This window comes from Leptinotarsa decemlineata, unplaced genomic scaffold (assembly GCF_025532065.1).
Source record: "Leptinotarsa decemlineata unplaced genomic scaffold, Ldec_3_MD MMD2_P_RNA_scaffold_7, whole genome shotgun sequence".
NCBI classification, from domain to species: domain Eukaryota; kingdom Metazoa; phylum Arthropoda; class Insecta; order Coleoptera; family Chrysomelidae; genus Leptinotarsa; species Leptinotarsa decemlineata.
In genome coordinates this window covers 3,731,673-3,747,859 of record NW_027412534.1, presented here as the reverse complement: position 1 = coordinate 3,747,859, position 16,187 = coordinate 3,731,673, and the positions used below count along the sequence as shown (strand labels likewise).

At 32.4% G+C, this 16,187-nt stretch overlaps 1 long non-coding RNA gene across 1 annotated transcript; it reads right to left on the bottom strand.

Moving 5' to 3' along the window:
- Positions 1 to 370: 370 nt before the first annotated feature.
- LOC141480305 (uncharacterized) lies at positions 371 to 12,104 on the bottom strand. Its single transcript, XR_012464260.1, has 3 exons — positions 11,869 to 12,104; positions 9,450 to 9,615; positions 371 to 1,823 (listed from the first exon to the last, which is right to left on the bottom strand). It is a non-coding gene; the product is annotated as an uncharacterized lncRNA (long non-coding RNA).
- Positions 12,105 to 16,187: the final 4,083 nt, after the last annotated feature.

Genomic DNA, 16,187 nt, shown 5'->3' with positions numbered 1-16,187 from the left:
TTTGAAAGAGAATCATGTATCTTGAGATTTGAGGACACATGAAAAAAATTGTATATCAGTATGACCCACATATTCCATTTTATGAGATCGAGTGTTATATTTCACAACAAATACAAAACATTAGCAATACACTTCACATCTGTTTTTCTGAAAGAGAACCATGTGTCTTGCGATTTGAAGACATATTCAACAAATTAACAACAGTCAACAGTATGACCTACATATTCCATTTCATAAAATCGAATGTTATATTTCATGCCAAATATAAAACATTAGCAATACGACATTTGTTTTTCTGAAAAAAAAAATCATATGTATCTTGCGATTTGAGGGCACCTTCAATAAATTGTATATCAGTATGAAGCACATATTTCATTTTATATGATTGAGGGTTATAAATATATTGATATAATTTTTTTCAACAATATACAATTATGTATATGTATCTAAAGCCATTTTGGAAATGATGTAAGTGAAACTACTGGCACATAAGATTAATCGATACATTTTTCATTGTAAATTTCAGAAAAATAACATTAGCTACACAAACAGGTATACTTTAATTTAGTTATGCCAGTTGAACCCATGACAAGCCATCTATCAATAACTTCTTTCTTACTAAAGAATCCAAATGCACACATCATAAAAATCCCTCCCAACAACTTACACAATAGAGCATATTACGCATGTATTAGCAGTGACAATATTGGTCTTCAAAGGAATATTATAAATCGATTCCTTATCCAATATTTGACCATTATGCTTCTTTGTAGTATGTACTGGCTTCAAAACAAATTTATATGATGGAATTGGCCGATACTTAAAACACTTTATTGTGAGATTTTCACTGAACAGTTTTACAAAAAACGCAACACGAGTTTCCCCATACAATGACTGCTTCGGGCGTATCTCTACTAACTGTATTCTAACTATTTTAATGCTCAATATACCCACCAATAAGATTACCCGTTTATTGAAGAGAGAATGCGTAAACGTGGCTTACAGAACGAATAATAGTTCAAGTAAATTTATTAAAAACAAGACAAAGCTTCGGTATTGGATAGATCAGGAGTATATAAAATGACTTGTGGCTATTGCCCAAAAGTGTATATTGGCCAAACGGGGAGAACGTTTTCCCAAAAAATTTAAGAGCATACAAGTAGTTTTGTGAATAAAAAAAAACAATTCCACATTTGCAAACCACCTTTTAGCAGAAGGACATGAGTTTAATCATGAATACGACGTATTACACTTAGAGTAGAAAAGTTTGAAACTCAATCTTCTATAATGTTTAGAAATCAATAGATTCAAGAATTCGGGTAATGTACTGAATTATCAATTAGAATTGAATAACTTCCCGTTATTAAATATTTTTTCAAATGTGGAAACTGGGACATAAGCTCAGGTAATTTAATTCATTACAACTCAGGAAAAACTCAGGTACTTGAAATATAGGTACTTCAAATTGTGAAATTAGGTATATCAAGCATTGAAAATGTAGAATATAGTTAGTAAGAAGCAGCCATTGTATGGCGTAACACGTGTTGCGTTTTTTTTAAAACTAGTGAAAATCTCACAATAAAGTGTTTTTTGAATACGTTGAACAAATTTATGCACGTTTATTTCAATCATTTACATGGAAAAATATGTCGCATTAAGATCAAGATAAAATATTTACATCAATGAAAAAAGAAACTACATTCCAAGTAACTCATCTGCATCCTTGATATACTACCACCTACTGCATCCAGAAGTGTATCTCCATGTTGATGTTTCATTCTGTATTATAGTCTGACAATCTTATCAGTTATTGTCCAGAAATTCTGAAAAAAAAACAAATTTCAATTCAATTTATTCCACTAAAAAATAAGTCCCATATAGGCTGTTCACGTTGAGAAGAGAATGGGCGTCATTTTTGGTAATTTTGTATATCCAACATAACGTTAAAATTTCCACTGAAATGGGTTCAACAGCGAAGAAACTAGTAACATTTCATTTTGTAAGTTGCTCAACTGATAGTAAAATTTCAGACGTTGCCGAATCGAAAAAAACTTGAAAACTGTCAGTCTTTCTTTTCTTTTCAGAACTTATCATTTCTTTTGATGAGACCTGCGTATATTCAATATGTCTAAAGCTTTGTCGAAATAGTCCCAACAAATACTAAAAGTAAGTAAGGATAATAGCAATAAAACATATCAACAGTACAAAAAAATTTGAAAGTTCGAAATAGTGCACATGTTGGCAACGCCGTAACTTGTCATCTTGAGACGTCATTCTCTTCTTAACGTGAACCGTGAACAACCTATATACATTTCTGAGTTTTCACTTCCCACCTCCCCTGAAATAAAAATCGCAGATAAAACCTTTATGGAGGGAAATACTAAATTTGAATAAATATATTACTGTTTTGACGCAGTACAGACAAAATAGATACAATTTAATTTACCCATTCACTTCTTATTGAAAATTTTTCCTAAATAATATATGAACATGGGACTTTTACATCCAAGAGTCATGAGTGAAAAGAACAAAATCCGGGCTGGTAGGCCGTAATCAAATCAAACCTGAGTATTATCCGAGTATTCCAGCCCAGATTTTGTTTGTTCATAAATATTTGATAAAACAAGGATTTGATACTTTTCAAATCACTTCCTTTCATCTTTGAATAGAATTCAAAGAGCTTGTTTAGCAAATAAAAGAACTTCAGAAGTATCAATAGATGAGCAAATGATCCTATTTCACGGTCAGGTACACATGCGACAGTATGTCAAAAGGAAACCGCATCCTCTTGGATTGAAAAACTTCGTGATGACAACAGTGATGGGTATTCCTCTAGACTTTCAACTATATGAAGGGAAAAAACATCTATTGAGTCAGCCTTGTGTGAGACAGAAAAACTCGATGTTGGTGGAAGATTCGTGACGAAACTATGCGAATTTTTGCCAGAAGGAGTCAGTGTCTTCACCGTCATAGGTAGTTTACATTTGTGCAATTGATTGATAAATTATTTTCTCAATCGATTGGGCTGATTGGCACACTAATGAAAAATAGAATTCCAAAAATGATCAAACGGATTCTCGATAACAAAATGAAGAAATCAGGCAGGGGAACCTATGAACAAATGGTTAGGGATGATTCAAAAATTGCTTTGGTAAAATGGTTCGATACTAGACCTGTTCGTTTTTCATCTTCTGTTCATGGTTGTCAACAAGAAGGAGAATGCTAACGTTGGAGGAAATCCGATTCTAAGTACATCCAAGTGAAGCAGCCTGCTATTGTTTAGAAATATAACGCCAAAATAGGTGGCGTAGATCTTTTTGATCGAGTGATTGGGAAATATCCAATAAGATACCGAACAAACAAGTGGACAGTAGGAGCTATTTATCACTTCAATAGATTTCAGTGTCACTGCAAGTTGGCTGCAGTACAGGGGTGATGCAGGATGCCGAGGTTTGCCAAAAAAAGCGATTGCAGTAGCTGAACAACTCATGGAGCAGTTTTCAGCCAAGAAAGATATTGATAGTGTTAGTGATGATCAGGAGAATGAAATTACATACAAGCGGAACAGAAAACCTTCAGTTATTCCCGACAGAGGATTCGTTATAGCTAATGCTAATCGACAAACATATGCAATGGGCAAGTCATACAGAACTATTGTCTAATAAACTGAGAAGTAGTTGCTACAGCATAAAGTATATGAAAAACCACTGCAGCAAAAATGTCTTGCTTAAGCTGTACTTTGCACATTTTCACTCCCACATGAAGTATGGTATACTGAATTGGGGAAATAGTGCCGGTATGAATCGGATCTTCATTCTTCAAAAATACGCAATTCGAATTATGGAAAGTATTGATATGAGAACCAGTTATCGTCAATACTTTATAACTCTTGGTGTATTAACAGTTTACAGTTTATATATACTGGAAGCTTGCACTTATATCTATAAGAATAAAAATAAGTTTGCAATAGATAACAATCATTGCTATAACACCCGTCATAGAAATCTCTTGCAGCCTGATTTTCATCGCACATTTCTGTATCAAGGAAATTTTTATTGTATTGGTTGTAAGCTCTATAATATTCTTGATGATCATATAAAATCATCCCCCAATGTTCACATTTTTAAATCGAGACTGAAAAAGCTCCTACTTGGTATGTGTTGTTATTCCATAGACGATTTCTTTTTATGATAATAATTTTTTATTTTTAAACTATATAATTGATTTTTTTATACAGGGTAATTCAAAAGTACTTTGACAAACTTCAGGAGGTGATTCCTCACAATATTCTAATATGAATTGTCCAAATAAATAAATGTCCAAAAACGCTTTGTTTCCAAGATACAGGATGTTGAAGTTTTTTTATTTTCGTTTTTTTCAAATAACTTTTGAAATACTGAACTTAATTAAAAGAAACTTGGTAATAGGAGGTTTTTGAGGTGTCGAATTCGAACCTGATGTTCTTATTGCTCTTACTCGTAGGGGGCGCCACCTAAACGTCTTTTTCTTTTTTAAAGAATCATAACTTTTTTGGGCGTTCTTCTAGCACATTTTTCAGTAAAAAAATCGATTCCTCTATCATATCTACGTAAATAAGCTACCCTCGTTACTAGTCGCTGTAAGCAACCGTTTTCTAAATATTTGGACTTGAAAACTTCAAGTCGATTATTTGATAATCGATGCATGTTGAAGTTATTACGAATATTTTGCTTTTTTCACAAGAATGCTTTGGAAATGAATTTGACGGTTTACTCGTTTGAAGAGGTCATTACTGTTGGGTGCGTTCCTTTATGACATCCTTAAGGGAAATAGTTATTTTTGTATCAAGGGTGCATAATCAGTATTTGTTTTAATAAAATTTGCAAGAAAGGTCAACATTTCATGAAATTTTGAATATGTAGAATAAACTAAAATAAACGAAACTAAATTGTATTCAAATAAATTGTTGGAAGTGTCCACCTTCAGCGAAGATACAGGCAGTCAGTCGTCTAATCATTGAATCTCGTACCCGCTCAAAAATTATTGGTGTTTCTTATTGTTTCACAGGCGTCTACTATTCGGTTTCTTAGATCTTCCTCGTTCACTACTGGAGTCTTATAAACTAGTGACTTCAAATGTCCCCAAAAATAAAAATCTATCGGGTTTAGATCTGGGGACCTTGGTGCCCACGCCTGGTTAGGTTCTTCTACACCCCTACCGATCCATCGAATTGGATAGACTGTGTTAAGGAATTCCCTGGCTACAACGCTAAAATGGGCCGGAGCCCCATCATGCATAAACCACATGCGGATACGAATTTCTAATGGTACATTCTGAAGTAGTCCCGGCAATTCATTTTCTAAAAAGTGTTTGTAAGTTGCGCCATTCAGTCGGAGCGGAAGAAAGAAACGACCTATCAAGTAATTATCAATTATTGCCGTCCATACATTTACAGAAAATTGATACTGATAATGCCTTTCACTAACTGCGTGCGGATTCTCGAAAGCACAAACATGGTTGTTGTGAAAGTTTGTGATAGCATTTCTGGAGAAGTTTGCCTCGTCCGTGAAGAGTACATATTTTAAATATTGAGGATTTCCAGCCAATTTTCTCAAAAACCATTGACACATAGTAATGCGTTAGGGAAAGTCTCGTGGCAAAAGAGCTTGTACCCTTTGAATATGGTATGGATAAAACTGTTGATCGTGGATAATTCTCCAAACTGTGGACTGAGTAGAATTGACAGCTTCAGCAATTACTCTTGTGCTTGTTTCTGGATTCTTTTCGGACTGCTCGTGGTCTTCCAATAATATCAGCTGCCCTCTTAAAGCTACCTGTTTCTGCCAAACGACGGTGGAGACTAGCAAATGTTGGAGCTGAAGGCAGTACTCGATTAGGAAATCGCTCCTGGTAAATATGTCTTGCTTCGCGCGCATTGCCATCCGCAAGGCCATAAACGAAATGCATATCGGCTATATGAGCATTATTGTTTGAATTATCCATTTTTTCAAAATAAGTGTTTTCTACTTCTACTTATGGAAACTTCAACAAAACGTCTAACTGTCACAAAATATGTAATTACCAAAACTACTCACAAACGTCAAATTTATTTCCAAAGCATTCTTGTGAAAAAAGCGAAATATTCGTAATAACTTCATGCATCGATTATCAAATAATCGACTTGAAGTTTTCAAGTCCAAATATTTAGAAAACGGTCTCTCACAGCGACTAGTAACAAGGGTAGCTTATTTATGTAGATATGATAGAGGAATCGATTTTTTTACTGAAAAATGTGCTAGAAGTACGCCCAAAAAAATTATTAATCTTTAAAAAAGAAAGAGACGTGAAGGTGGCGCCCCCTACTAGTAAGAGCAATTCGACACCTCAAAAACCTATTACCAAGTTTCGTTTAATTAAGTTCAGTATTTCAAAAGTTATTTCATTTTATACATTTACTTTTCATATATAATTCATACATTTTACATTTTATATATTCATATTTAGTCATTCCTTAAAATGTATTTTATCTTGTATGTAGATCATATATGTTTTTTTATTCTTCAATATTCCATATCACAATCATTGTCAACCTCGATTATATTCCCAGGACTACAAATTATTATATCATCTATCTTTAGTTATTTGGGTTAAGTTTGGACGTGTCTATAAAATGTAAAATTTTCTTGAGGCAAATAAAGATGAAATGAAAAAATGAAATGAAATTTGAAAAAAACTAAAATAAAAATAAAACTTCAACATCCTGTATCTTGGAAACAAAGCGTTTCCGGACATTTATTTATTTGGACAATTCATATTAGAATATTGTGAGGAATCACCTCCTGAAGTTTGTCAAAGTACTTTTGAATCGATAGATAGATAGATAGATAGATACATTTATTTCAACAGAGTATTTTATAATCATTCACAGGAGTGGCAGAAAATTTTTGTCTGAGAAATACGTCAAAAGGAAAATTGTAAAGATATCAAATATGTGTACATATAATGTAGCATTCAAAATGAATTGCTTCAAGTTTCAAACACGATTACAAACATATTGAAATGTGCGTCATATTGCGCATGATTACTGAAAGTAGAGATAATTTCTATAAAATACATAGCGCAATTTTGAATAAAATTTTGTTTCATAAATTTCCACAGGCCAGAAAATATTCATCAGTATTGTAGGGCTCCAGATTACATAAGAATTTTCTTACAGATTTCAGAAATCTGTTAACAACAACAATATCTTTTATGTTTTTCGGAAGATTATTAAAAAATTTCATTCCAGCGTAGATAGTGCTACGTTCACATAGGGATTTTGCATAGATGGGATATGAGAAGTCTTTTTTTGTCTTGTCTCGTAAATATGCGTTTTGCGATGTATGTCAAAATGGCCTGGATGATTGATAATAAATTTTATCCAATCATATATATAGATTGCTGACACAGTAAGTAGTTTGTTGATTTTAAAGGCTCCTCTGCAGGAATCTCTTGTATTTATATTAAAGATTATTCTGATATTTTTTTTTTGACATAGGAAAACTCTATTAAACCCATGACATGAGCCCCAGATGATTATCCCTTGTCTCATAGCGGAGTAAAAATTCGCATAATATACTGCAACTAGTGCTTCAAGATCAACATTTTTTTTTAGAACTCTCATGGCGTATGTTACCGAGGATAGTTTATTGCAAAGGTTATCTATATGACTACTCCAACTTAAAGTGTCATCAATGTATATGCCTAGAAACTTCACTGAAGTATTACAAATGATTTTTTGATTGTACATAATTATGTTTTGTGGTGTTTCTATACTGTTATTGACTTTGAACATGATACAATTTGTTTTTCCATCGTTCAGAACTAACTTATTCTCTAAAAAATAATCTTTGAATTGTTCTATTATTTTGCTACCTTTTTTTATAATATCAGGTAAGTTCGCACCTGTTAATAGAAGATTGGTATCATCAGCATAATTGATCATGTGAGCAGTGTTTATATCTGCTATAACCTCATTAATATCGTTGATAAATATAATAAATAATATTGGACCGAGAATACTACCCTGTGGGACACCCATAGACACATCTAAAGCATCAGATCTTGCCGTTTTGTCTTTTTGATTCAGTTCTACTATTTGCTTTCTATTTTTCAAGTATGAATTGAACCAGTCGTACGATTTTCCACGAATTCCATATTTATAGAGTTTCCATAATAAAATGTCATGATCTATGCAATCGAAGGCTTTAGATAAATCCATGAAAACTCCACATGATAGATCTCCTTTGTCCATTGCTTCTAGGACTTCATTGCTGAAATACATCAAAGCAGTTTCAATTGACTTATTTTTCAGATAGCCACGCTGATTATTAGAAAACAATTTGAAGTTTGTAAAAAATTTGACTAATCGATTTACCATTGCTATTTCAAAAATTTTTGATACACATGTTAAAAGACCCTGTATATACATGTATATGTATTTTGTATTAATAATAATAATAATTTTTATTGGTCTCAAGAAACATAAAGTTTGTAGACAGGTCAGTAGAAAAATACATTTGAAAATTTATATAAGGTCATACATTAAAATTGGTTAATGATAAAAAAATAGAAGGTATAACGCAATAGAAAAGCTAAATAATACATAAAAACAATGGCATTATACATTATAAATATATAAAGTATGTATATAGATAATGATGAATTGTGCTATCAGTATAAATAAAACTACAGGTTTCTGTGGGTCATGAAGATATTTCTGTTTTTCTTGATGAATGTTTCGAATTCAAGTATACTATAGAAACAGTTATTGGATAGTATCTGTTTTAATTGATTTTTGAATTGCGTCGAGGGTCTACTCCTAAACTCTGTGGGAAGAAGGTTGTAGAGCCGTATGTCGTCTCTTTGTGTTCGTTACAGACGACATAGTGGCACACACATGTCCTTGCTCAATGTAATGATGTTATTGAAATACTGACGTTTTCAATCATTTATGTAACGTTTGTGCATTTAAATGATGAAATAAAGGAATATTACTATTATTATGAAGAGAGGAATTGCTTCTTCGATTTTTATAAAAAATAATAAAATATTATGATTTCTGATTTTGTTGCCATATGGGAAATATTTTTAACAAAGGAATTTGAACCGATATTATATAAATATATTTTTGATACATACTGTTATAGCCCCAAGGTATCAGACGTGATACTTTGATAGAATAGTAGAACACTATCAATAAAGAAATGTGCTAGCTCATTGACCTTCCTACTACTACTACTAAACCTTTACTTTCATCAATGTACTCAATTCTCTTAATTCGGCGTGACACTCTAAAGACTAGAGCATATACTTGAGTGAAAATTCAAGAGTACAGAATATATCGGAAATAAATCTCTTTACATTTATAAGTCAACCCATACCTCAGGAAAAACATATTTAAATTCAATCTTTCTAGGAAAATAGCTTACATGACTGATAAATTATCTGCAATTGAAAATCTGGCAACAATTTCGTTGATGGTCTAATTGTCAGCTATCCAATTACAACTATCTGCGCAATGGAACAATTCATTCAACCAACATTAAAGTGTGAATAGTACGTAGCTCTTGTCTCCAAATATGTGAAGCCAATTACCTGAAAAACAATATTGGACATAAATATATTGATCAAAATCAATAATACTATGGTTATAAAATGACGAAGTAGATTAAGGAATTGGCTCTTTTAAAACAAAAACCCAGCATTTCTAGCCCTGAGTTGATATAAATATATAATATTAATCTTTATACATCAGAATTATTTTTGGAATTTGTAGACGTTAGAGGATATCACATAAATTACGAGACATCGGATGGTTGAATGTGGCTAATAGGAGGAATGTAGAGAGTGCAAATTTCATTCATATCTCATCATAAGATGAGATATGAATTTATTGGTCTTCATAATACAATAATACTTAACTTGAAAAGACACCAAACAAAGTATGTTCAGACATGTCAAACAAAAAATTTACACACTATTTAAATTCACATTCAAAATATAAGAAAAACTAGCTACAAAAGTACCATTTCGTTAAATTGTTAAATTTTCCAAATTGCACCAAGACATCATTTATTTTGTAAAATGCTTGGCTTACAAGTGCCCGCTTCACAAGTTTTTCATTTGAAAAGTTTTTCCATTCTTGATATAATATATTATTTTTTATTTCATATATTTCTATATACAACACACTATATATAAATACAGGACATGAAAGACAGGAGAAAGCTTGTTCAGCAATCAATGTCGAAGGTTTGCTTCACAAGTGACCAACTTGATGAGTATTTTTTACATTAGTCCAGGAAAAAAAATCACTAATTCTTCTAGGTCTCTTTATTTGTTCCTAAAACCACTGTTATTATACAAATGTATACTTTCATAGTCATTGAACAATGAATTTGTATTAGATGAGCTATAACTCAAAAGCTGATGAGCTTAAAAGACAAATCAAGTCTTTGAAATATTCAGTATAATATTATTTGAATTGAAGGGGTTATATTTTTTAGGAGTGATTAATTTTTGGGAAAGAAAGTTTTTGGCTTTCTACTACTCCATCTTGATACAAAAACAGAAGGATGAGGGAGTATTCCAAACAAAGGAAGAAAGGAAACAGCTACTTTCATATAAACATTGAATTATACGAAAGAAAAAATTCTTTCGAAACAAATACTTCTATATGAAAACTGAATTATACAGAAGGTACTTTTCCTCCTTTCAGGAGGACTTTCTTTCAGTTTGTGTCTGAAAGTTACTTCTTTGCATGATCTACACATCCATGTCTAGAGTTACTTCCTTCCTTTCTTTGGAATACTCCCTCATCCTTCTTTTTTTTCATCAAGCTGGAGTAGTAGAAAGCCAAAAATTTTCTTTCCCAAAAATTAATCACTCCTAAAAAATACAACCTCTTCAATTCAAATAAGATTCCTCTTGGCTGGGATTAAATCAAATAGGAGAATGAATGTCATTACGATGTCATCGATGACATAAGCAGATCAAGCTTATTCCGTGACATTAAAAAATCGTAATTCATGAATGAAGTGTGTGTATTTTCTATAATGTTATCCAATTTGGTACTGAAGAGCCTTAGGGCAAGTGTCTTAAGGCGAAACATCGGTGTATACCAGTAAGGATGGCAGTGTTCTATGTGAGTGCAATTTGTTACCATTCATTTAAAGTAGAACTCATGTGAATGATATCTGATTTTTATTCTACAACGAATATTTGAAATACAAACTGAGTTGAGAAAAGTATCTTCTGTATAATTCAGTGTTCATATAGAAGTATTTGTTTCAAAAGAATTTTTTCTTTCGTATAATTCAATGTTTATATGAAAGTAGCTGTTTCAGGAGGACTTTCTTTCAGTTTGTGTCTGAAAGTTACTTCTTTGCATGATCTACACATCCATGTATAGAGTTACTTCCTTCCTTTCTTTAGAATACTCCCTCATCCTTCTTTTTTTGTATCAAGATGGATTAGTAGAAAGCCAAAAACTTTCTTTCCCAAAAAATAATATTATGTCTAAAACAAATTTTTCTCTCGAAAACAAAAAGTTGTTAATAGAATGGATAAGTATAACCAGTAGATCATTTTTCATTTTCAACAGCACATCTTTTCAAATAACCTGCATTTTTAAAAGTATATAAGAAATGAATACATACACTTCAACTTTTTTCCTCTTGGTACAGAAACATGATTTTGATAATGTTGACAATGCGCTATTCCTGAATTATTCTAAGAAAGCTTTGTATTACGATTTCGAAAAATACATAGTTGAAACCAAAAATAATGCCGCATATGTATTCAAATCAAATACAATCTCAAGTTACTAAAAAAGATACCCCATCTCACCTCTAGATAAAATTCCATTGCTGAAGTGGCTGTGAAATTTCACAAAAGAACTTGTGACCTTCCAGAAGAAACAGTGATCTCATTCTATATATTCTATTCCCATTTATAAAAAATTAATTAATGAACGGGAGTCTTATATATGCAATTTTCGTTGAATGCCATAATACACTTCCACTAAAAGTCAAAAACTACAATGCACAGACCACATACCCTGGTCTGTGCTACAATGGCTACAATCCATACAGTGTTGCCAACTAATAGAACTATGAAGTCGCTACACATGAATCAAAATTCCGCCACACTGCTTCATATTCCGCTACCGCTACGCTTGTATATCTGACGCAATCAGTTAGCTCATGCGCCCTATCCAAAATTGAATACCACAGAACTTACAGTTTGTAGTTTGGTACCGTTCACATACCACCAAACTGAACTGTCATCAATTTAAGTAATCAGGATCATGATGATTTTCAACCGCGCAACTCAGTAGATAGTACCTAATTTTCTAAGTTTACAGCAGTTAATTTTTGAAATCTGTCATCTCGACCAAATATTTCTTAGCTTGAAAAAATGATTTTGAAAAGTAAAAATAAAAATCAATTTGTTCACGTACGTATAGTCACACTCAGCTCTTGGGCGATCATTCGCGACAGGACTAATCCATCCTTTCAAGTTGGAATCAGACAAACAATGTTGATAAAAAAGTTTTTTTTTCAAGACTTTTTGAATTTTTTTGAACATATCCCATTCCCGTCAATTCCAACTGCGATATTTCTTTCGCTCGAGTCATAATCAGATGAACTATCTTCTATTTCTACTGTAATTTGTTTCATACAAGTTATAATACTCGAGACAGTCGAGACTTTTAGTTTAAAGGTATTGGAGATTACACGGTTTATGATATAAATGAAAATATTCAAAAATATTCTTTTCATTCATCATGTAAGGGCCTCACTACTAAGACTATAACGTATTATTATTATTATTATTAGCTATCAGCCTCCAGTGCTGTCTGCGGATAGCCTTAGTTGCTGAGGCCATCAAATCGAAAAGAAGAAGGAGAGTGCAGTCCATTTGTAATGTTTTCATAAACGCCCAAAACGCTCCATAATCCACTGCACTTGAATTAACGACAGTGACGTTCGGAAAAACTACGGTCGTGATTGTTGTATACGTATAGTGGAGCGCACACACAGTATTCTCTAGAGAATAAATTTTGTTGCACGAGTTCTCAAGTTCTGTAGTATTCTCAGATCACACTGATTCACAGTATATAGACTCGCTCTTACTTGTACAGCACATTTGTTATCAGCTGTCAGTTGTCATTTTCTTTCAGTGATAAAAACTCGCAACTGTAAAGATATTTTGGGTTTTTTTTAAGATGAGCGACAAAAATTGAATGTATGCGTATCATAGGCAATTCTAAAAAATAATCAGAATGTCTACTTCAATAATAATGATAATAATAATGTTTATTACTCTCACGGTGTTGAATAGACATCGGTGTTGCCCTACGCTACGGGGGATATTGAATCCGTTGTGGGGAACGAGAAGTGCCGAATTTATTGGAACTATTCGTTCCTCACCCTCAAAGTCATACAAGCTAATAAGCCTGATGTAGTCCTTCTCGATCACCAGAGCAAGACGATATTTGTCATGGAGTTTTCAGCTCCTGGCGAGACGAATATCGTCCGAAAAGAGGAGGAAAAACGGATAATATATCAAGATTTTCTCTTCGAACTCCACAGCCTCTATCCAGACCACTCTGCCATGATGGTTGTTCTGACTATTGGAGTCCTTGGTGGAATGATACCCTCTCTACTCTTGAATCCTAAAATCATACTGTCTTGCCGCACTAAGGCAGAAATCTTAGTCGCACAGATGCAGAAGGCTGTCCTTCTTTGCCCACTGCGCTTGCTCAGGGCACATGCTTTTCGGACCCAATGATCACTTACCCTACGATGTAGGGAGTGGTCATTGGTTGATAATGATGGCGCGCCCTCCCGAATGTATAGGAGCTTCGGGGATAGGGCCTGGCCAGCGCACAATACGGTGAAAAAAATGTTTATTTTAGAAAATGCCACAATTATTTGTATGAAAATAAACATATAATGAAATGACGTCACACACAATTACATTTCAAAACTGATGTTTTAAAAAATCCTCAACACAATAGGGTTCTAGATCTACAAGTATCTTTTTGATATTTTTTTAAATTGATTGCTATTAGCAGAATGTCTAACAAGTAGTGGGAAATGTTGAGGATATCCAGTATTGCAACTATCCAGTTGTTCAGTTCTTCAAAATATCGTTAACGTTGCTAAAATGGCGTTTATACATATAGACTAAAATTATTATTTTCTGAAAACGGTTCTCTGTGACGGATTTCGACGTAGTGCGAAATGTTGAAGATATGAAGTTTTGTAACTATTCAGTTTTTCAGTTCTTCAACATATTGACATCGTTGCCAAACTGTCAGTTTTTATTAAATATTTTTGAAATACTCTTTATTGAAGTGAAATCATTCAGCCAGTATATGGAGTAAGTTAAGAAAGAAAGATTATGGCTTTCTACTTCTCCATCTTCATACAAAAAATGTGAAAACTTCCAATAGGAAAGGAAGAAATTATTTAAAAAAAAACTCTCCAGATCAAAATGAACTCTATGTATATTATATCATGGCAAGTAAGTTTCAGGTACAAACTGAAAGAAAAAATCCTTTCGAAACAACTATTTTCGTAATAACATTGAATCACATGAAAGAAAAGATACCTATTTTCGAAACAACTACTTTTATATGAACATTGAATTATACAAAAATACTTTATCCTATTCTTGCTTATACTTTATTCCTATCATTCCTACTATTAGCATTAACGTATCTTTAACGTATTGAAGTAGGTAATAATTTATTGTGAGGAAACTATACCTAATGAAAACGCTTGTGAAATCTACAATACAAGTTCTTGATACGATTTTTCATACAGTGCACATAATGAGCGGAAATTTCGGGTACATCAAATAGTATATGCCTCAAATTTTTCAGTCTTTCAAAACATTGGCATATTGTTAAAAGCGACATAAACAATTCTAAAATGATTATTTGCATTTCTGTAGAATTTTCGAAGTTCGGTTTTGTAAACAAACATCCAGTATTATTGAATCGTATCAATAATATCTCAAGGCTACCGCACTTCGAATTCGAATTTCTGTTCAATTTTTGAAATTATTGCTCTATCAAAAAATCCTTTACAAATCTCCTCTAAAGTGCTAATTAATTGAGTTGAACGCATTTGAATGTGAATTTATTTCTGTCCATACCACCTATTAAAAGCAAATGTATTACGCGTATGAGCATCTCATTCGAACTTGATGTTTTCACACACCGATTAGATTGTGTCATCCTTCCTGAACTGATTTCGCCACGTTCTTGTAATCTATAGAACAAGCAACTTTCTGTCTTTCAATTTCATAATTGAATTCATATTATTCAACAATCATACTTGATTTCTATTTAACATATTTTGGTTTCTCAAAGGTGTGAAGCGTGATTTTTATTTTAGTTATCTAAATTTCCATAGTTCATTTTGTGTTTAAGTTTTGTTTACTGATCTGACCTTGGCGAAATGAAATATAAAGTTAATAATATCGAATACAATTTCTGAAGAGTAATATAACATACAATGAGCTAGTGGCCATTCAGTTCAATGACAATTTTCACGACAAATTGGTTGAACAAATTCGTAATAGAGAAGAGCGCAAAGTGAATTTTTCAATTAATCTAAAAAAACTGAAATAATCTGAAGGATTTATTGGAAAAAAATCGATTCGAATACATGGCAGTGCCTCTAAACATTTTTCTGACGAAATAGTTTCATCTGAAGAAGTCGCCCAAACGCGTAGTAGGGAAGAGCGCAAAAAAAAGAAGAAGTGGATTTTTCAATTAATCCAAAGAAACTCAAATAATTTGAAGGATTTATTTCTGAATATATTTCTATGAATATTTCTAAATATAATATTTTTTTTTCAATTCGATAATTTTTTTATAATTTTTTTTATTTGCCTAAAATCTGCTGATTTCTGTATCATTGTTCATTTATTAAGTTGGGATATGTTCTTGATTGGCAAGAAAAATGTATGAATAGCTGTTGAATATGAACTAAAATGAATTTTATAAATTTATTTTGCATAATCATCTATCTGTTTTCGCACAAGTCGCATCAGCTTCAGAAACAATTGCTCCCACTAGAATTTTATTTTCTGAATCAAATAATGTGATTTTTCTTCTCGCCATCATTGAACTTCTTATGTCATATTTC